Source organism: Oryctolagus cuniculus, chromosome 15 (assembly GCF_051225735.1).
Source record: "Oryctolagus cuniculus isolate XC-2025 breed Fujian yellow rabbit chromosome 15, ASM5122573v1, whole genome shotgun sequence".
NCBI lineage: Eukaryota > Metazoa > Chordata > Mammalia > Lagomorpha > Leporidae > Oryctolagus > Oryctolagus cuniculus.
In genome coordinates, this window is record NC_142881.1 from 82,170,153 (window position 1) to 82,191,489 (window position 21,337).

Below are 21,337 nucleotides of genomic sequence, written 5' to 3' on the forward strand. Positions count from 1 at the left end.
AGACAACCTCCAGCATAAATTTGGGTCCAGGTGGTGAGGCCAGAGGGTGGGACTGGGAAAGGACATGTCGTGTCATCAAATGGAGCAAATCTTTCAGAATTGCTAGACAGTGAAATAGTCACATGTGAAGAGTTCAGGGTCACAGCCTCACATTCAGAGTCAAAGACTGGCGAAAAGCATGCAAGGAGGCAGCAGTGGAACCAGAGAGCCGGGGCGGAGGAGGGTCTGCCAGCCTAAGCGAGCCAGCAGTGATGTGCTGCTGGAGTGAGTGTGCAGATCCACACAGCCGAACCCTCCATCCTCTTTTCATCCGGGATAAATTCTTCCTACCAGATAAAAGTCGTTTACAACGTGTCAGTATGCTAAAGTTAACATCTACCTTGACAAAGCCCCACTCTTCCTCGGTCGTCAGCGGTGAGTCCAGTGAAATAGCTTTTCCCTTGAAGGGAAAGAGGTCTTGAGGCAGGCTTGCTAGACAGTGAGCTAGCGTGATACTGAGAGACACTAGAAGCTTTAGTTGACTGTATAATAGATTCAAGTTTACAAATCATCTCATTTATATTTCCAGTTATTTTATGGGGTTTCTTTGTTTTGTGCTCCTTTCTCGGCTTTGTAACTGACAAATTTTTTAAAAAAGATTTATTTGAAAGGCAGAATTACAGACACACAGAGAGAGAGAGAGAGAGAGAGAGAGAGAGAGAGAGATCTTCCATCCACTGGTTCACTCCTCAAATGGCTGCAACATCCAAGGCTGGGCCAGGCCACAGATAGGAAACAGGAGCTTCATCTAGGTCTCCCATATGGGTGCCAGGGGCCCAAGCACTTGGGGGCATCTCCTGCTGCCTTCCCCGGGCACATTAGCAGGAAGCTGGATCACAAGTGGAGCAGCCAGGATATAAACTAGAGCCCATAAGGATGCTGGTATCACAGGCAGTGGCCTAATCCTCTATGCCACAACACCAGCCCAGTAGAATTTTTCTTAAGAGATTTGAAGGCAGGGTTTAGCCTGATGCAGCAGATTAAATGATGTTTCAGAGACCTGCATCCCACATTCTAGCACTGTTTCAAGCTCTGGCTACTCCTCTTTTATCCAGCTCCCTGCTAATACATCTGAAAAAGCAACAGAAGATGGCCCAAGTACTTGGGCCTCTGTACCCATGTGGGAGACCCTGATGGAGTTCCTGTCTCCTGGCTTTGGCCTGGCCCAGCCCTAGCTGTTATGGCCATTTGGGGAATAAGCCAGTGGATGGAAGATATTCTCAATCTCTCTCTCTCTTTCACTGTCTTTCTGTGTGTATGTCTCTCTGCCCTTCAAAATACAATAAGTGTTTAAAAAGAATAGACTTACTGGGAAAATGATTTATATCCAAGATCTTAAGTGAACTTAAATTTTTAGCAATATTTTCACATTTTTTCCCTGTATGTTAATGTTGTCAGATTTTCTCACTTAATTTTGGATCAGTGTTGTTCATTTATGCCTTTATATTTCTAAGTACATATATATGGACTTTTAAAAAATGCAATTTTCTATTAAAAAATCCTCTGCCTCTCATTCTCTGTCTTCACTATTTTTAACGTTGTGCAGGTGTGCTCACTTTCTCTGCTTGTATTTCCTATCTTACATTTTCACTTCTGCGTGGAATTTTCCAGGCAGGAGGGTTGACACTTCTCCACCCTGCCTTTATCAGCTTCTAGGCTGTTGTGATGCATCATAGTTTACCTGCTCCCGGCAAGGTCGATGTGAAGATAATGTTCTGGCTTTAACAAAACTCATTCCTCCCAAATGGAAAAGAGGATTATAAAGATTCTTGCAAAATGATCCGAGATAGAAGATGATCCTAATGAGGTGAGCACTAGTACACAAAGCAAAGCAGGAGAGCGATGCTTCTCTCAGCACCAGGTGGGTCTTCCCCACTCGGGCCTGGGAAGCAGAAGGTGCCAGGTGCACCTGCTGCCCTTGGAACACTGCCTGCAGGCAGCAAAGCCTCAGGACAGCAGGGCCTCGTGAGCCTGAACCATCAGGCCCCCAAAATAAGCGTTTGTCACTTTCTCAGCCACGACTAAGCCCCATAAGCTTTAACATAAATCTATTAGAATACATAAAACATTCAGAGATTTTGTTTTGTATAGTGAAAAACCAAATGCCACCCATCATAAGGGACATTTATTTTTCCTTTAATGGCAACAGTCTTTGAATTTATACAGAAAGCCCTATCTTGACAGAGTAAAAGGGCATTTCTTTGTCAGTAAAACGTATTTGAAGGCAGGTAAGATCTGTCGTATATTTGAAGAAACAAGTTTCAGAATAGATTCTTTGATATTCGGTTTGCTCTGTCGTTGGACGGAAGATGGGTGTTTCCGAGGTGTTTCCTGTTAGACCAGGATAGACAGCAATTCACTGCCCAATGCACCGTGTGGGTGTGAGAGCGCGTGCACACGTGCATATGTGTGCGTGTGTGCTTGAGCATGTACATGTGCACATGGATGTGCGTATGTGTGTGTGCACACGTGTGTATATGCATATGCATGAGTGTGCATGTGTGTATACATGCATGTGTGTGCATGAATGCTGAACCACTCTAATGCACTAGAGAAGACGGTCTGTCAACAGCCCATCACTTCTTTAATAGTGATTTTTAAAACCCCGCTGTTTCATGGGGTGCAGGGCAGGAAACTGCATCAGTGCAGCCACAGAGAGAACAGGGGCTGCTGGGGGAGTAAAAGGGAGCAGGAGTAGTCAGGGGTTACACCAGGTGTGAAAGCCTTCCATTATCTCTTCTCAGGTAAGGACACACCCCAACTAAGGTGTGTCCAGAAGGGCCATTGGCAGCAGTTAGAAAGCTGATGGGCTCTTCTGCCCCTGGTAGAGGGCAAAGGGTTGCCCTTCCTGGAAGACAGCCGGGTGTCTCCAGCAAGGGTTTCAAAGATTCCTCAGCTTCAGAGAGACACATTGTCTTCCCATCAGAAGGAAGGTCCAGGGCCAGCGAAGTGGTGTAGCAGGCTAAGCCCCAGCCTGCAACACAGAGGCACAGGGTTGAGTCCTGCCTGCTCCACTTCTGATTCACCTTCCAGCTAATGCACCTGGGAAAGCAGAAAAATGTCTCAAGTGCTTGGGCCCCTATACCCATGTGGGAGGCCTGGATGGAGTTCCAGGCTCCTGACTTCAGCCTGGCCCAGCCCTGGCTGTTGTGCCATTTGGGTAGTGACCCAATGGCTGGAAGATCTCTAAGTAAATAAATAAATCTTTTTCTTTAAAAGTAAGATATCCCAAAATCGATGACTTCCTTTCATCCAAGCAGGTATTTTTAAAGAAACAAACACATTTAATCTGTCTGTTTAAGGCAAAGATAATAATTTAACAAGTGAGAAACTGCTTTCTGACAAAAGGCTGTGCTAAGGAAGAGTGCATTTTGAAAACAGATGTCTGAAATGTTTCATTGTTACATGATTTTCCTGCTGAAAACAATATATGCCTCTTAAAATATTTCTCGAATATGCATACCCTCCCCCAAACCTTAGAAAAACAAAAAAAGTCTTAACTCATTTTAAAAACTGTTCCAAAGAACACTGTTGTTTTTGAGCTTCTTTAGCTAAAAAAAAATCAAAACACATTACCTTCCAATTACTTATCAATCGCTGATTGACAACTGGGATATGGAAATTTGCTAACAGAATTTCAGCACAAAAGCCTTTGCGTGGTGAGCTCAGAATGTGCACCCAGCCACACGTCTCTCCCCTGCGTGCGGGCTGCAGGGGTTTCTGGGGTCTTGCTGGATACAAAGAGACACTAAAGCTAAATTCTGACCTCTCCCGAGGTTGGACCTGGCTTTCAGAGTGGTGTCATGGGGTTTGTAAAATACAACACAGAACTGGGCCCCACTGCTGTCTCATGGCTGTCCTCACCAAAAGGCAAGGTCAGGGACAAGTGACCCAGGCAGGGAGGGGTCTGAGCTTGGCCTTCTGTTGTCTTTCCTTGGCCCTCCCCCTGGCTGCTCCTTGGACAGTTTGAAGACTAAGACTTGAGAGCTTCATTTCTTTAACTCTTCTATTTTGTCTTTTACAGACGTTAAGTGGTGCAGAATGTAACAGAATGTAATGTCGCATTTTTGAAAGTCTCTTTTATTCCCAACAGATTTTGCTTCATTCTATTTGAGGCTATGTTATTTGGTGTATAAACTTTTTTCCTGAATATCAGCACATCCTTATAGAATGTACTGCCACCAAAGGCAGGATAATTGTCTTCATTCAGGTTAACCATTTGTGTTGCCTCGGAATGTACGTTGGTGGCAATCGAGCAGGTTGGGAATTTATGTCTGGATTCATGCTGGTGTAGAAATAGAAGCGTCACACCTCTGATCCTGCTGGCTGGGGGACCCTGGGCCAGTCCTAGCCTTTCTGTGTTACTTTGTTGTACAGTTTTGAAAACAGCTTGAAACTACACTTTCGAGGCAGAGAGCAAGTGGTCTTCTTGGTTTAGGATGGTAATTTAGTGATTTATACTTGTCAGGTTCATTCAACCTAATTTTTTTCATTTTGTTTTTGCTTTGCCAAAAGTCTTCCCACTCCTATTCCTTTGCTACATGTACTGTCTTATTTGATTCTCTCTTTCCCTTGTCATGATTTACAGATTCAAAATGCCTTTTGAATTCTACAACTGAAAGGATTTAAGTGAAAATGCCTCATTGGGAGGTAGGCCTTGTGGTGCGGCTGGTTTGGCTGCTCCCTGGGAGGCCTGCATCTCATATGGTAGTGCCTGGGATCCAGTCTGACCTCTGCTTTCCTTTTGGCTTCCTGTTAATATGAGTAGGGGAGCCACAGAGGATGGTCCAAATACTTGAGTCCTGGCTCCTGGCTTTGTCCTGGCCCAGTTCTGACTGTTACAGGCATTTAGGGAGTGAGCCAATAAATGGAAATCAATCTCTCTCTCCCTCTTCCTCTCACTCTTCCTCTCTCTCTGTCACTTTAATTAAATAAATAAAAACTTAAAAAAAAACCCTTACTATAGTTTCCTTTAATCATCAGCATGAAAAATTAAATATAAGAACACACATTTCCTTTCCCTTAAGTTTCATATTCTTCAAAAAAACTTTATGATATCATGTTTTATTCATTTTTACCTCCTGGTTTTTTCTCAAGATTTATTTATTTATTTGAAAGAGTAACAGAGAAGCAGAGGCAGAGAGAATGAGAGAGAGAGAGAGGTCTTCTATTCACTGGTTCACTCCTGAAATGGCTGCAATGGCTGCAGTTTAGCTATCTGAAGCCAGGAGCCAGGAGTTCTTCTGGGTCTCCCACATGGGTGCAGGAGCCCAAGCACTTGGGCCATCTTCTGCTGCTTTCCCAGGTCACAGCAGTGTAGAACCCCAAAAGCAGTGTCCTCTTGTGACGACCCCAGAAACACAGACTCCAGACCAGACGATGCAATAGAACAGGAGGTAATTTTATTTCATTTGTGCAAATGGGCCCTCTACTGCTGCAAGCAGCGAGCAAGAGAGAGGAGCCCCGAGCAGCTATCTCACACAGCTTTTAAGGGGCAAAACCACAAAATTAACATACCATAGGGTGGCGTAAGTTTATTGGGTAACTACAATGGGAGGAGGTCGTCGAGGAGGAGGAGAAACGGGGGCTACGTGCCCTACGTGTCTAAGCTTGGACAAGGGGAGGTTGTCCTTGAAGAGCAGAAAGGGATGGCTACGTGCCCTACGTGCCTCACGGTTTCTTTGTTAAGCTTGAACAAGCACAGGGGAGGGGGCTTAGGTGCATACCAGGATGTTCTGTCGCCCTTATCTCTGGGTAGTAGCCCTTATCTCTGGGTAGTAGCTATCTGCTTTCTCTGTGAACTTAGTTTACTCCCCATTTCCCAGGACTGTTTTATTAAGGCCATTTTATGGCGGCTCTTGGCCGCTCCTTTCAGCAGAGAGCTAGATTGGAAGAGGGGCAGCCAAGTCTTGAACCTGCACCCATATGGGATGCTGGCACTGCAGGCAGCAGCTTTACCCTCTACACCATAGCACCAGCCCCCATCCTGTTTAATAATAGATTTTGGTATTTCTTAGAACCATATTTACAACAATTTTTTGAAGATCTACTTATTTGAAAGGGTGAGAGAGAGAGAGCAAGCAAGCTCCCTTCTGCTGGGTCATTCCCCAAATGGCTGCACAGTCAGTAATGAGCCCGGCTGAAGCCAGGAGCCTGGAGCACCATTGGGTCTCCCATGTGGCCTGCAGGGACCCAAACATTTAAGCCATCTTCTGCTGTCTTCTTAGGTGCCCTGGCAGGGTGCTGGATCAGAAGCTGAGCAGCCAGGACTCAAAGCAGCACTCTGATATGGGATGCTGACATCACCAGTGGTGACTTGTCCCACAGCGCCACAACTCTGAGCTCTACAACAAATATTTAGACCAATCTGTACTTACAGAATCTCATTATTCACTACCAGATTTCCTGGTTTCCTTTGTCTCTGGATCAGCTCCAGTGCATTTAAGTCTGGTGTTCTGCCAGGGAGACACCGGTCATCCAGGGAAAGTCTGCATTTCCCCTACTCCCACCCCCACTTCCACTCCCTCCCCATGCTGTTTGTCCCCTGATTCATGCATACGGGATTCTCTTTATTCTTGTTACATTTAGACTTGCCAGAAGAGTTTGTTGTCGCTCCTTTTCATGAATATTGTTTGCCTGTTGGAGAGCACTCTGTCTCTCTGATGACTGCTTATCTGCCCTGTGCCCCCACCCCTCAGGTGCAGTGCCCCCAACCCTGTACCCTTCATTCCACAGCATCAGCAGTTGCTGTATGTTTATAGCTTTATTCTTCTCAGCATTGAGAGATGAGCTCTTGAGCTTTTCTTCCTCTTCACTGATTTTCTCCTCTGCAATTTGTTAACACTTTTCTTCTCTTAACCAGGTCCCTGTCCCTGTGTCTCTTGGTTTGCAGACCCTGTGTTTCTCTTAATTTAAGTGAGAAGCTGAAGCCTGCAGTTTATGAATATATTTTTCCTGCTACCCTTGAAGTAACACCTTGACAGTAGAGACTCTGTTTTCGAGCACCTGAGATTCCATCTTGAGAAAGCACCCCCTCCACTGTGATATTCTGGTCTGAAACTATTATCTAAAACTAGACAATAGCAGTACTCAGGCAATAATAGTTCACTGCATCCCACTTGGCAGAGCATAGAAGCTCCCTAGTATGATTCCTTAAGCATAAAACAAATAGGATGCACCTGGATTAATGTTAACATTGCAATTTGTTGTCAAGGTTGTAATTGATACTTCCCAAAGGCCTTAGGTCAGCTTGACCGTAGTAACCATGCATTCCCCCTCCCCCAACTTTGTGGGTTTTGCCTTTATAAACCCTGTTTCTTTGAGCCTTGGGGTCAAGAGTTCTTTGGGGCATGATCTCGGGCAATAAAGGACTCCAAAGTTGATCAGTGTGTGATGCTCCTGTGTTTGCAATCGCTCAGGTGGGACAACCTGCACACCGCTGCTTCCTTCTCTCTTTGGGTGGCCGTGTTTCTTGCTTGCCTCTCTCTTTAGAAGCTGAGGCTCCAGGTGCTCCTTCCTTCCCCACCCCAGAAGCCATGCTCATCATCTGCTGGATCCTTTAAGCCCATCCCATGTCTATTGCTGCCGTCTTGTAGCACAGGTGGACAGTTGAACACCAGACCCACTGAGACCTCTGGCTTACATGGCTGGGAATCAGCATTGCTGGATTCAGTTGCATGGGGAAAGGAAGCCTGCTGCTCCTTGTCTCAGTGTGACTGCCCCTCCAGCCTGCACAGCCAGCACAGGGTGCAGTGAGGGTGTGCGGGAGAGGGCTTCATCCTTTCTCTGGCTGGTGGACAGTCTCTGCCCATCAGGAAGATGGCCTGAGTTATCATCTCACTCCCTGCATCTTTAGAAATGGCTAGTAAACAGGTAGAGGAGAGCCTCAGACGTCTGGAGCTGCCTGTTGGCGTAATTCATTCAGCATTGCAGAGAGGAATGGTAAGCATTGCAAGAGCCTAATACGGCTGCCTCAGGGGAGAGCTTGCAAAGAGCCTCCTAGTGCCATGTGGAAGCTGTAGTTACTTAGGCACTGACTCAGGTAATAACCTGGAAAAAAATGAAGTTGAATTTCTACCTCTCTCTTTAAAGCAAAAAAAAAAAAAATTCTCGATATATTGAGTACTAAAATATTTTACAAATGAAAAAATGAAATAACCAAAAGTAAACATGAAGATACCTTTTCAATCTTAAAGTAGAAAAGGCATTTGAAAGGATTTCACAGAATCCAGCAGTCGTAAAGAGAAAAGATGGATAAATGTGACTGATAAATAAAATGATTTTTTCATGGATAAAGGTACCATTAACAAAGTGTCTCAGTCTGTTTGTTGTTGCTATTAAAAAATTCCTGAAGCTGAGAAATGTATAATGAGAAGTTTTTTGGCTCATGTTGGAAGCTGAAAGGGCAGGATCAGGTGACCCCATCTGTTCAGCCTCTGGTGCAGGGCTCACGGCAGATGGTATCAGAGTGGTGGCAGCAGGTGCAGAAGAGAGACCCGGCCAGCTGGGAAGACTGAGGGATTCAAGGCCCTGGCTTGCTCTCTTGATAACAAGCCCTCTCTGGGGAACTAACCAGGTGCCACCAGGACTACATTCCTCACTTCGAGGGTGAGGCTCCCAGTGATGTGATGACCTTGCACTGGGACCCCCATAGATAAAAGTTCCACTGCCTGGCAGTGTGATCCCATTGGAGAGGAACTTCCGGCATGTGAATGCTTTTTGTAAAAAAAAAAAAATTATTTATTTGAAAGGCAGAATGACAGAGAGAGGGAGAGATAGAGATGTTCTAACTGCTGTTTCATGCTCCAAACAGCTGTAAACAGCAGGGGCCCAGAACTCCATTTTGGTTCCCTATGTGGGTAGAAAGAGCCCAAGGATTTGGGCTACCTTCCATTGCTTTCTCAGGCACATTAACAGGGAGTTGGACCTGAAGTAGAGCAGCCAGGACTTGAACCAGGCACTTTGCTAGGGGATGTGTGTTTCCCAAGTGGTGACATAAGTACTGTGCCCAAAGCCTGCTCCATTCACTCTACCTTAGAAGTTTCGATTATGGGAATTTGTCCTAGGTGTATCCCCATGAAAAGCATAACATCATTTACTACAGCCCTGATTATTCTAGTAAAAGAATGCAAGCTATATAAAAGTCCGTCCATTGGGATCTTATCAAGTAAAATACGGTAAAGAAAATAATACACAGAAATACCAAGGAGTCACTTCTTTTATTTTTTAAAGATTTACTTACTTATTTGAGAGGCAGAGTTATAGAGAGGGAGAGACAAAGAGAGAGAGGTCTCCCATCTGTTCATTCACTGCATGGTCGAAACAGCTGGAGCTGCGCTGATCCAAAGCCAGGAGCCAGGAGCTTCTTCCCAGTCTCCCATGTGGGTGCAGGGGCCCAAGGACTTGGGCCATCTTCTACTGCTTTCCCAGGCCATAGCAGAGAGCTGGATCAGAAGTGGAGTAGCCAGGACTCGCACCATATGAGGCGCCAGCTCTGCAGGCAGAAGCTTAGCCTACTGTGCCACAGTGCCGGCCCCCATGGAATATTTCAAAATGAGAGGCAGTCTACCCACACAGAGAGAAAACACTCTCATGCCGTATTCAGGGGAAGAGCAAGGAGTGGTACAGTGTATACAGAAGGAGGGCTGCACAACTAGGTCACTGTGCATCTACGGCCACCTCTGGAGGGAGCAGCAAGAGACTCGGGACCATGGCTTCAAAATTTTTTACTTTTTTTTTTAAAGATATATTTATTTATTTGAAAAGCAGAGTTAGAGAGAGAAGGATAGAAAGAGATCTATCTGCTAGCTCACAGGTGGTAGCTTAATCTGCTATGCCATGTAGCTCCTGAATTTTTATTTTAAATTTTATTGAAATGCAGTGAGAGAGAGAGAGAGAGAGAGAGAGAGATCCTAACTATTAGTTTACTCCTCAAATGCCCACAGCAGCCAGGGATGGGCCAGGCTGAAAACCAGGATCCCAGAACTCAATCCAGGTCTCCCAACTAGTGGAGCCATTGCCGGCTGCCTTCCAAGAAGCTAGAATTGAGAATGGAGCTGGGACTCGGACCCAGATGTTCTGATCTGGGATGTGGGTATCCCAAGTGGTGTCCTAGCCATGGTGCTGGATGCCAACCCCAGTATCAGTGCTTTAAATGCAGAGTGGGAGAGGGGAAGATTCACTTTTTACCACCCACCCCTCTGTGCTCTGTTTTCTAAGACAGTCATATATATGTATCAGCTATTCAAAAAGAGAAAAACACGATACATATATGCACTGAAGGGTGTCACTCATTTAAGTTATTGTGGCTGGTAAGGAAAAAAAAATCACATTTTTCTTTGAAAGAAATAAAATATTTAGCTTGTTTTTAAAAATAGAGGAGTCATAAACCTGTTGTCAAGAGATGGAATCATTTTACTTCCATCAGCTGAATTATCGTGGCAATATTGGACATGGTATCTCACAGTGGAGACAAATGCAGAGTCAGCACTGATCTTTCCAGTTCCAGCTTGGTTTTTCCTGCAGAGACAGTGCTGTCTGGTCGGAGCTCCCGAATCACCATCCTCAGTCTGCACTGCCGACGTCACCTCCGTTGATCCACCAGCCCCCTTTTCTTGGGGAGCATGGTTAAAAATGAGGTTTTCCTTAAAACGCTCTAATCTCTTCCCTTGTTAATTCTCCACCCCCTGCCTGACTCTGTTCCCTCTTCCCTGTACCCCAGTCAGCTGCCCCAGCCAGTCCTGCTGACCTTGTGGCCCATGTCCCTGGCAGCATCTGCTTCTGTTCAGCTCCTGCAATGCCACATGTATGGGTGGTTGGCTCAGCAACACCCACTGACGCCTTGGTGGGGGGAGTGGCTGAGCTCTGGGTGGCATTTGAGAGCTTCACACTCTTGACCTCAGCTTTGTTTCACCCCTGCCCCCCTGCCCTATGCACCCACATCCTCTGGGTTTTGAGGGAAGAACTGGGCTGGAGCCTGCTTATGCAAAACAGGGCTGTATTGGAAGGATCCCTGGGGAGGCTTGGCTGTAGTGGCCTCGGGAACCCTCGGGAGAGGCTGGGCACCCACCTCTGGTTCCTGTTCTTCCCTGGGCACCAGCTCCCTGCGTTCCTTTCTTTGGCTCTGTTCTCCACGATGGACATGGACAGTGCCTGAGCTTTCTGCCTGCGATCTCAGCCACTAAAAATGAATGGGCTTCTAAGACCCCAGTTCCAGGGAAGAGTCTCAATGGCCCAGAGTGGTCTAGGTAGGAGGGATCAGGCAAGAACATGGCAGCTCCCCCTACAGATGCCTGGATACAGGTGCGGACGTGCAGTTCCCAGCAGCTCCATGGACGCTGTCCCCTGCAGTCCCCGTGTGGAGGGGACTCGGAGGCAGGAGGTGGACTGGGAGACACGGAACAGAGAGGAATGAGGTTCTCACAGGAAGAATCCAGTGCACCAGGGCCCTGGGGGCTTCTCCAGCATGTCCTCCGCATGAGGTCGTGGTTTCTGCTGGAGTCGCCCCTGGCTCCCGGAAGTTGGGCCGCTGCGGGAAGGAGTTCCTTCTCCACCTTCATGGGAGAGACTGCATGCTGGAAATGCTGCCTGCTGCCAGTTTAGCCTTTGCCAGCCCCCCTTCAGCCTCGGTGAAGTGCCTGCCCAGGAGAGCATTGCCTGAGACTGTGTGTCTGTGCTGCCCAGGGGCTTCTGGGAATGGCTCAGTCCCTGCTGAGAAGCCACTGGGCAAGTAAAGTGATTGCACTTTTGAGGGTAGAGGCCATTGCAGGGGTAGGATGCTGTCATACCCGGCTCTGGTCCAAAGCAGAGGTGGTGGTGGGGGGTGGTTGGTGCTGAGGAACAGGCTGACATCGGCTTCAGAAGGGCTCTTCTGATTCCTGACAGGGCTGATTCTGAAGGGAGGTCCAGGGTTGTGTGGTGAGACCATTGCGATTCATGGTACCCCTGACAGCTGGAGACTGCAGAACTGGGGTGGGGCAGGAACACCTGAGGCCACCCTCAGGGGGTCTTAGCTCCTCTGGCCTCCAGGGGGCTCCCTGCTCTTCTGGCCTCTGGCCTCTGTGTTCTCCTATGAGGGCCAGGTGCCTGGGAAGGGACTCTGAGAGCCCGCTGGGGTTCAGGCTATGGGCTGCAGCCCCCCTGTCTTGGCTGGAGACTATGTGTCCCCAGGAACTAGTGCTCAGGGTAATTTGAGTCCCCAGTTTGCATAACCAATAGGGCCATTCTGGCACCCTGCACCCCCTTCCCTGTTGTAACCCCTCCCAGTGAGTGATGCCCGAGGCCCCAGACACAGTCCCAAGTGCCACCCAGCTCACTTCCCTTCTGGATGCTTTGAAGCAGCCACTGAGCCATTGGTTCCATCTGACCTATAACGTGCGCCCAGAACCCACCCTGTTGCAGGTGCGCCTCTGATTCTCTCTTCTAGGGCAGTGCCAGATCCTCTGTTCACCCACCTTCAGCGTCCATTTCTCCCCATCCACCACTCTGCTGAGGGCCACAGAGTTCATCCTTGGGCCACACGGGACTTCCCTCCTAGGAATCCTCGCACTGCCTCAGCACCGGGGTGGGGAGGGGTGGAGGCAATGGAGCACATCTCCCAGTGGCTGCAGGGGCTGCAGGCCTCTCAGGGCTTCCATGTGCCTGTGGAAGTCTGGGCATCACGTGACCTGGGTCTGGACCTGACTATGTGAGTCTGAGGCTGGGGGTGGGGTGGCCCCAGTGTGTGGACACTGACCTGAGTCTGCATTGCCCGGGGATTTGTGTGCACCATGTATGTGTGTGTGTGTGAGTTTCCAGGTGCATCGTGCATGCTTTCCGTCCCATGTGGCTCAGAGGGCACAGAGGACTCCCCCTACACCTCTGAGCGGACATCTGGGAGGATTTTTGTAACCTGTATGGAGCCACCCCAGGTTTATCCCCAAAGCAATATTGTGGAGAAAGGGACACAGCGTCACTCACAGCCTAATCTGCATTCTTTGCTTGTGTTTCTGCAAGCCCACGGAGGGGCGTGGTCCCTGGAGATGCTGTTCAAATTGGCCTTTTTTCGCCCTCCCTGCAGCTCCTGGAGAAAACCATACAGAGTTTGATATTTGCACAGCAACCTTGGCTGGACTTCTTATCACCGAACCCTCACTGCTGCCTGCTCGTTGACTCCCTCTGCCCTCACAGCAAGCCTTCACCTCTTCTTCTCTGTTCACCTACAAGCATCTGTTAACTTTCTCCACTCCTGTCTGGTGTCCACTCACAGCAGCCCAAGGATCTACTGCACAAAGAAGGCCTTTTGCTGGCGGGGTGTGGGTGGAGAGGCAAGACAAAGTCATTAGTGAACTCTGGAAGAGGCCAAGCTGGGCATGAGACAGGTGGGCAGTGGAGTGTCAGTGACTTTCCTCTAGAGCTGGCTGCTCTCCTCTCTCTCTCTCTCTCTCTCTCTCTCTCTCTCTCTCTCTCTCCCTCTCCCCTCACCCTCCCTCCCTCTCCCTCTCTCTTCCCTCTCTCCCTCCCCCCCTCTCTCTCCCTCACCCTCCTTCCCTCTCCCTCTCTCTCTTCCTCTCTCTCTCTCTCTCTCTCTCTCTCTCTCTTCCTTTTCCTTCTCCTTTTGTCCTATGTGGTCTTAACAGAGCAGCTTACCTCTTATTCTCTGGTTTCTGCAATCTTGGGTCCTCACACACAATATCCTTTCAGTTAACAGTGGGGTCTTTGGGGCTGGCGCCATGGCTCACTAAGTTAATCCTCCACCTGCAGCACCGGCATCCCATATGGGTGCCGGGTGCTAGTCCCAGTTGCTCCTCTTCCAGTCCAGCTCTCTGCTGTGGCCTGTAAAAGCAGTGGAGGATGGCCCAAGTTCTTGGGCCCCTGCACCCACATGGGAGACTGGGAAAAGGCACCTGGCTCCTGGCTTCAGACCGGTGCAGCTCCAGCTGTTGCGACCACTTGGGAAGTGAAGACCTTTCTCTCTCTCTCTCTCTGTGACTCTGTCAAATAGATAAATAAAAATCTTAAAAAAAAGACCAATGGAGTCTTTGGGAGTATATTTTTCGCAGAAGGCAGCAGAAGGATTGTAACTAACAAAGTATGTCTCCCATCACCGTACGTGTTCTCTCCTGTCCGGACACACGCTGGAGCCTACACATCTCATCAGAGATGCTGGCCTCCCTGGGTCTCAGTCCACTCTAAGCTCCATGTGGTGCAGAGGGCACAATGCCCAGTAGCTCTGGGACAGATGAAGCTCCTCATGGTTGTTCACGAGGAGCTGAAGGTGGCATTGATGGTACTTGTGGCACATCATGACCCAGCCATCTTTCTGCACTGTTCTCTCCCTGGCACAGTGGGGAGGAAGCTTCTGGAAGAAATGAGAGGGAGTCTTTTGCTCTAGTTCTAGGTATAGCCCCATGGTGCTTAAATAATTCACGTGTTTGGAAAATAGCAAAATCAATGTTTTGTGTTTAAATTTCAGCCATGAGGAACACCCTTGAAGCACACAGATTAGGAGTTAGACTCCAGTCATAAACACCATTGCTCAGCCAGGTGTTGCTACCACTGGAGGCTCATAAGTTGGAGCCGATGGGACTCCATGCTCAGAGCCCAGCAATCCAGTCTGGTGGCTGGGCCTGGCCCTCCTGGGACTCCATATGAAAAGCAGAGTGACAGATAGATAGAGGGAGAGATAAGAAGCAATCTTCCATCCACTGGTTCACTCCTCAAATAGCCAGCTGGGCCAGGCTGAAGCAGGAGATGGGAACTCCATCCAGGTCTCCCACATGGCAGCAGGGGCCCAAGCACTTGGCCACCACCTGCTGCCTTCTCAGGTACATTAGCAGGGAGCTGGATTGGAAATGGAGCACCTGGGACTCAGACCAATGCTCATATGGGATGCTGGCATCCACAGGCTGAGGCTTAACCCACTGTGCTGCAATGCTGGTCCCATCCCACTTGTCTTTTTCTGGTGAGACACCAGAGGCCTGGATTTGGAAGGCTCATCAGCCAGGAGTTAGGGACAGAGCAACCATTCAGGAGTTTTAATCAGAAAGGAGTGGATTCAGGAAACTAGGAGGAAGAGCTGGGCAGGAGGCTGGGCTCAGGAGGTGCTGCTGACTTCTAGGGGCTCTGGGCAGGCTCAGAGAGCTGCTCTCCAGGAGATCAGAGACTGTCTCAGCAGCTGGCAGTGGGTACATGAGTGGTAGCTGGGATGAACCCTGGAAGCTGTTGGCACAGCCCCATATCTGCCACTTGGTGACACCTGTGGCTGCCATGGGAGGAGATCGTGGCTCCTCCCCCACTTCTGCCTTCCGGCTGTCATTGCAACCTCACAGTAGCTGCATCTCACACAAGTCCTGCAGGCAGGGGAGTCCTGGAAGTGTGGTTCCCAGGCTCTCAGCCCCACAGTCCTGGAAGGTGCTGAGAGGGCAGGGCTGTTCTGGGGACCACGGGTGTCCTTTTTATCATTAGACTTGACAAGGGGCAGAGCCCACTCCAGTGTCTCTATTAATAGAATAAGCTTATGATTCTTCACTCTGCTATGATTCCCACCTGCTGCACATTCAGAAGGGACTAGGGAGGCTAAAGTAATGGATAAAATCTCCTGGTGCCATGACACAAGCAAAACAACCCTTGCATTAAAATATATGAGAAACCAGGATGGAAATGCACCCATAACTTTGAATACTACTCATTTATTTCATGTTATCTCCTGAGGTTCTCCTATAATATCCATTATTTCAAATGTTCAAGTATTGCTTTCATCTTGAAAAATATGCTTAATAAACTTAAAAAAGTATTACTGCCGTGGAAAAAATCCAGAAGCACGATATCCATTTTGTTATATGTATAATATATAATCTATATGTATTTCAAAAACATTACTTTAATGGCTCTACATTATTTAGTCATATGGATTTAACATTTGTACATAAATCTTTGCCTCGACTTTAGTTAATTCCTTAGGATAGGTTTCTAGAAGTGGGCTGCTCATCCAGAACCATGAGTTAATTGCTTTGCCAGTGTTGAGAGTGATTACCTACCACTAGCCGCACACAAGGCTGCCCTTCTCGGTCACTTTGTGAACATGAGAGCAAACTGTTTATCTTATAAAAAACAAAAACAAAAAAGGGCCTTGTCATTTTTATGGACAAATAGTTTATGATGCTATAGTTTTGCTTTTTTAAAAAAATTGTTTTTATTTATTTGAAAGGTCTAGCAACCAAGAGTGAGTGAGTGAGAGAGAGAACTTCCATCCACTGGTTCACTTCCCCAGATGCCTGCAACAGCCAGGGTGTGTCAGGACAAAGTCAAGAAGAGCCAAGAACTCTGTCTGGATCTCCCACCTGGGTGGCAGGAGCTCAAGTACTTGAGACAGTCATCTGCTGCCTCCTAAGGGTGCACGTTAGTGAGAAACTGGATCAGAAGCCGAGGTGGGACTTGATCCCACGCATTCTGATGTGGGAGGCGGGCATCCAAGTGGCAGTTTAACCTGCTGTGCCACAACACCTGCACCATCATTTCTTTGATTTTCACCAGGGAGATTGAATTTTATGATTTTCATTATTTAGGTCCTGCATATGTCTTTTACAAAATACTTATTGTTATGTAGGTACTGTCAGCTTAAGGCACAACATTCAAAATGAACAGCATGACATATGGTGATGGTTAAGACTGCTTCCTGCCCTTCTGCTGGGTCAGGGTGCCCTGCCATGAGAACATGTGCCTATTTGTTAGAGTATACTCCAGAGTGTTGTACATCCATGTAAGCCACAACACACACGTGAACACATATGTAATGTATACACACTATTTTTAATTTTTACAAAAGTGTAGAATATTATGTACATCACTTTGAAACTTTTTATATCAATGTAAATTACAGCACTTTCCATGTAGTAGCACAAAAATTATGTCACATTTTTTTTAATGTCTGTAACACATTCTAATGTACTATCATTTATTTAACCAGTCTACTACCGATAGTCATTTTAGGTTATTTTTCATTATTATAAGCCATGCTGGAATCAATCACTTTGTATTAACTAATTTTTAAACATTTGGATTTATTGAATTGGAGTGCTTAAATGTAGATTATGTATATTTTAAATTTTAATACCTATAGCATAATGGATATTTTTGGTAACCTTAATAAGAAAAAAATGCCTAATTCAGAAAGCTTAACATTTTATGAAATTTTTCTATACATTTTTCTACACATAGTTATATTTACATATAGTTTGATTACAAAGTGTTTGTGATTAGAAGAAAACAACTACCCTCTTCCTGAGCCATGCTGGGATTGCAGCCTGGGAGTGTGTTCCAATAGTAACATCTGTGCTGAGGAGCTGTGACTGGGACATGGGGTACCCTAAACATGATGTCTAGGGGCTGGCATTGTGGTGTAGTGGATGAGGCCACCGCCTGCTATACCGACATCCCATGTGAGTGCCAATGTGCATTTCTGCTACTCCTGATCCAGCTCCCTGCTGATGGCCTGGAAAAGTGGCAGAAGATGGCCCAAGTACTTGGGGCCTTGCCACCCATGTGGGTGACCTGGAAGAAGCTCCTGGCTCCTGGCTTCAGCTTGGCCCAGGCCTGGATGGTGCAGCCATTTGGGGAGTGAACCAGTGAATGGAAGATCTCTGTCTCTCTGTCTCTTCCTCTCTGTGTAACTCTGCCTTTCAAGTAAACAAATAAATCTTAAAATAAAATAAAACAAACCATAATGTGTAGGTGTGTTATGAGAGTGTTTCTGGATGAGTTTGTGTGAGTCAGGGGGCTCAGTGATGTAGAACCCCTCCCCAGGGTGAGTGGCGTCTCCTAACCCATTGATGGCCCAAACAGACCAAAACGCTGAGAAAGGACTTTACCCCCGTCTCCTGCCTCATCATCGAATTGGGACATCTAACCTCACTTTCTCCTGCCCTGGACCTGGAATTAACACCACTGGCTGCCTTGGTTCACAGGCCTTGGACTCAGATTCAGTTACAACAGCTGGCTTTCCTGTGACTTCAGCGTGCAGACTGCAGATGGAGGGACTTCGTAGCCTCACATTTCTTGGGAACCAGTTCTTCATAATATCTCTCCTTTTGTATACAAAGCTATTCAAAAAATTTGTGGAAATCAGAATTAAATGATGTTTATTGTAGTGCAAAAATATTTTAAATCTATGCATAGGAGGACTCTTCAAAAAGCTCATGAAAAATGCCTATTATGAAAAAACTCTTCATAGATTTTGAAATGTTTTGCACCAAAATAACTGTTTGAAGTCCCCTGGTGTATCTTCTATGGGTTGTTTCCCTGGAGAACCCCAACTAACATCAATGACTAATAATTACATATATGATCTGCAGTCACTGGTTTGATAACTTTACATAGAAACAACAGTTTATTTGTTTATTTGAAAGGCAGAGTTACATAGAGAGAGGGAGAGAGAATCTTTCATCTGCTGGTTCACTCCCCAATGGCCCCAATAGCCGGACCTGGGCTGATCCAAAGCCAGGAGCCAGGAGATTCTACTAGGTCTGCCATGCGGGTGCAGGGACCCAAAGTACTTGGGCCATCTTCCACTGCTTTCCCAGGCCATAGCAGAGAGCTGGGTGGGAAGTGGAGCAGCCAGGACTTGAACCGGAGCCCATATGGGATGCTGATGTTGCAGCTGGTGGCTTTACCTGCTATACCACACAGCACTGGCCTCTAGAAACGACTGTTGACTTCTTTTCATAACCATGTGCATTTGGTGTGGTTAGTAACACTTCCATTTGAGGGAACTGAGGCACGAGACTTTAAATAACACACCCAGGGCCATGGGACTGTGAGTGGGGCTGGGATCTGGGCTGTGCAGCCCCAGAGCACTGCAGCTGAGCCCTCTGTGTGACCAAACAGCGAGGTTTAGTCTCAGGAGTAGTGAGTCCAGCTCTTGGGCTGACAGCATTGCCTGGTACTTGTGAGATTCAGTGACAGGTCCCAGTCTAATTCTGGTGAGGAGGGGAGGGCACAAAGCTCTACTTTTTTTTTTTTTTTAACTAGCTGTGCCCTTGGTCTTTTCCCCAGAATGTTTTTATTTCCTTAAGTTTTTGAGGTGCACGACCATACAGCCTGTGAATACTGTTAATTCAATCTCTTCTTTCTTTTCCAGTTCTGCCCCCCACCCCACTTCATGTGTTGGTTCAGACTTCCAGGATGCTCTCTGGAATGCTGATGGCTTTTCCCCCTTCAGGTGAGTGCCTGTGTGGCCATAGCATTGGTTGTCTTTCTGGACAGATTAGTGACCCTGCTGAAGTTCTTGCCTTCCTGTTGTCACTTATTAAGGTCCTTGTGAAGGGATGGGAGTCTCATTCTGTTGGATGCCTGGGCAAGGGGTCTCCCACAGGAACATTAGCACTTATGGCTGCCTGTGTTCTGGTCATCTGTTTCATGTAACCAACTTTCCCAGGGCGATGGCTTGAAACAAGGGCCTCCATTTGTTTTACTCAGGAAGTGCAAGCTGGCATGGCTCAGGGGGCAGTGCTAGAGTGGAGCTCAGAGCCTCAGGTGTGGAGGTGTGGGGGAGTGGGGGCTGGCAGGGCCTGCTGTCTCTGCTACAGCTCTGAGGCCATCAGCTGGGATCAACCCAGCCAGCATGGGATGGGGGCTCCAAGTCGCTCTGATGCTGGTTAAAAAATAAATAAATACAAGCAACCTTGTGTTGGTAGCTAGATAGACATTAGCCTATGTGTGTGAGAGGCTGAAGAAAGTGGGAATTTTTCAAGAAAATGGAAACCTCTGTGCCTGTCCAGGAAGTCCATACCTAAAGCACTGCTTTGTTGGGTGGGTTTCGGCTTAGGGGACCATTTCCCGCCCTATACCCAGAGAGCTATCGGGTCCAGTAGTGCCCTGCTGAGAAGATCCTGGGGGGAATTTTAGGAATTCTACACCCAGGAAGCCCTCCACCCAGCAATATCCTGGAGAGGGAGCAGGGAGGAGAAACAGGGGCCCACACCCATGTTCTATGAAAACTGCCGTCTGAATGCAAACCAGGCCCTCAGTTCTTCCCCAGATGCCTGCCTGGCCTGGCAGGTGTATTCGATTCATGAAACATGCCTGGCTGCTTGCTGCTACACTGCCTCACACCCCCTACCCCCAACTCTGTTGTGCAAAGACAAGAACCTCCTGCAGTTACACCTGGAGTAGCCTTGGGGAAGAAACAGCCCAGATCCCCTGAGAGGCAGTCAGAGCTGGAGGGGAACCCACCCCTTAGTCCCCTCCAGGGAGCAAAGAAGCCCTGAGGCCAAGACACAGGGCTCTTGTCCAGGGAGAGGGGCTTCAGTCCTGGGGAAGCCAAAGGGACTGATGTAGACCACGCAAAAGGCTTAAATCTGGTGACACCCCGGCTGCTTGATCGATGGTGTCAGCCTTCGAGAGGGTCACACTTGGAATTCACTCCGAAGTCTGCACTGCGCATGCAGGGCGGGCAGCAGGATGTGGTTTTCAAGATAATGAGGCTGTGTAAGGCATAGACGCGTGAATGAATACATGAAAGTCCTTGCCAATGGGACCCCCGTGAGAGCTGGGTCCCTCTCTCCTGTGCACCTCCAAGAGCAAACTCCCCAACGTGCAAACCAAACGCTCAGCTCAAGTGGCAGCCATCCGGGCCCCATCCCAGTGCCATTGCTCAGCTGTGACCTTGAGCAAGTTGTTTCATCTGTCTCTGCTTGTTTGTAAAATGGGACAAAAATCATACCTACTACCTGGGAATGTAAGGCTGATTTTTATGTATTTAAAAATGATTTGAAATAGAGGGGTGGAGAGAGAGAGAGACAGAGAGAGAGAAAAAGAGAGAGAGAGAGAGAGAGAGAGAGAGAGAGAGAGAGAGAGAGATCCCAAATGGCCATGTTGGCCAGAGCTGGGCCAGGCCAAAGCCAGGAGCACACAGCAGGCAGAACCAGGGCACCTACAGAGCAGTGGCAGCAGGGCTGCTAGACACTGTGAGAGCCCCTCCCCTTGACCTTGAAGTGCTGGGGGAGTCTCTGTCTAGAGCAGCTCCTTAGTGAGTGCTGTTCTACCTGCACAGGGTCTCTTTCCAGCCTGGGTGTGGCTCCATGTCACTGTGTGTTCTCAGAATCTGGGAGCTGGGACCCTGGCTATCTCCTAGCACAGATTTTGCCATTTTCTTATCCCTTATGGGGTCTTAATGATGGGGGAGAGGAGCGATACGTGGACATCTGATGGTGTTTTACCCCTAGCCCCCCAGCACTCTCCTCCTACCATCTGCACACACGATAGCATGCTTCCTAAGGCCCTGCCCAGGCCTCCCCAGCTCTGCGAGACTTCCCTTTCTGAC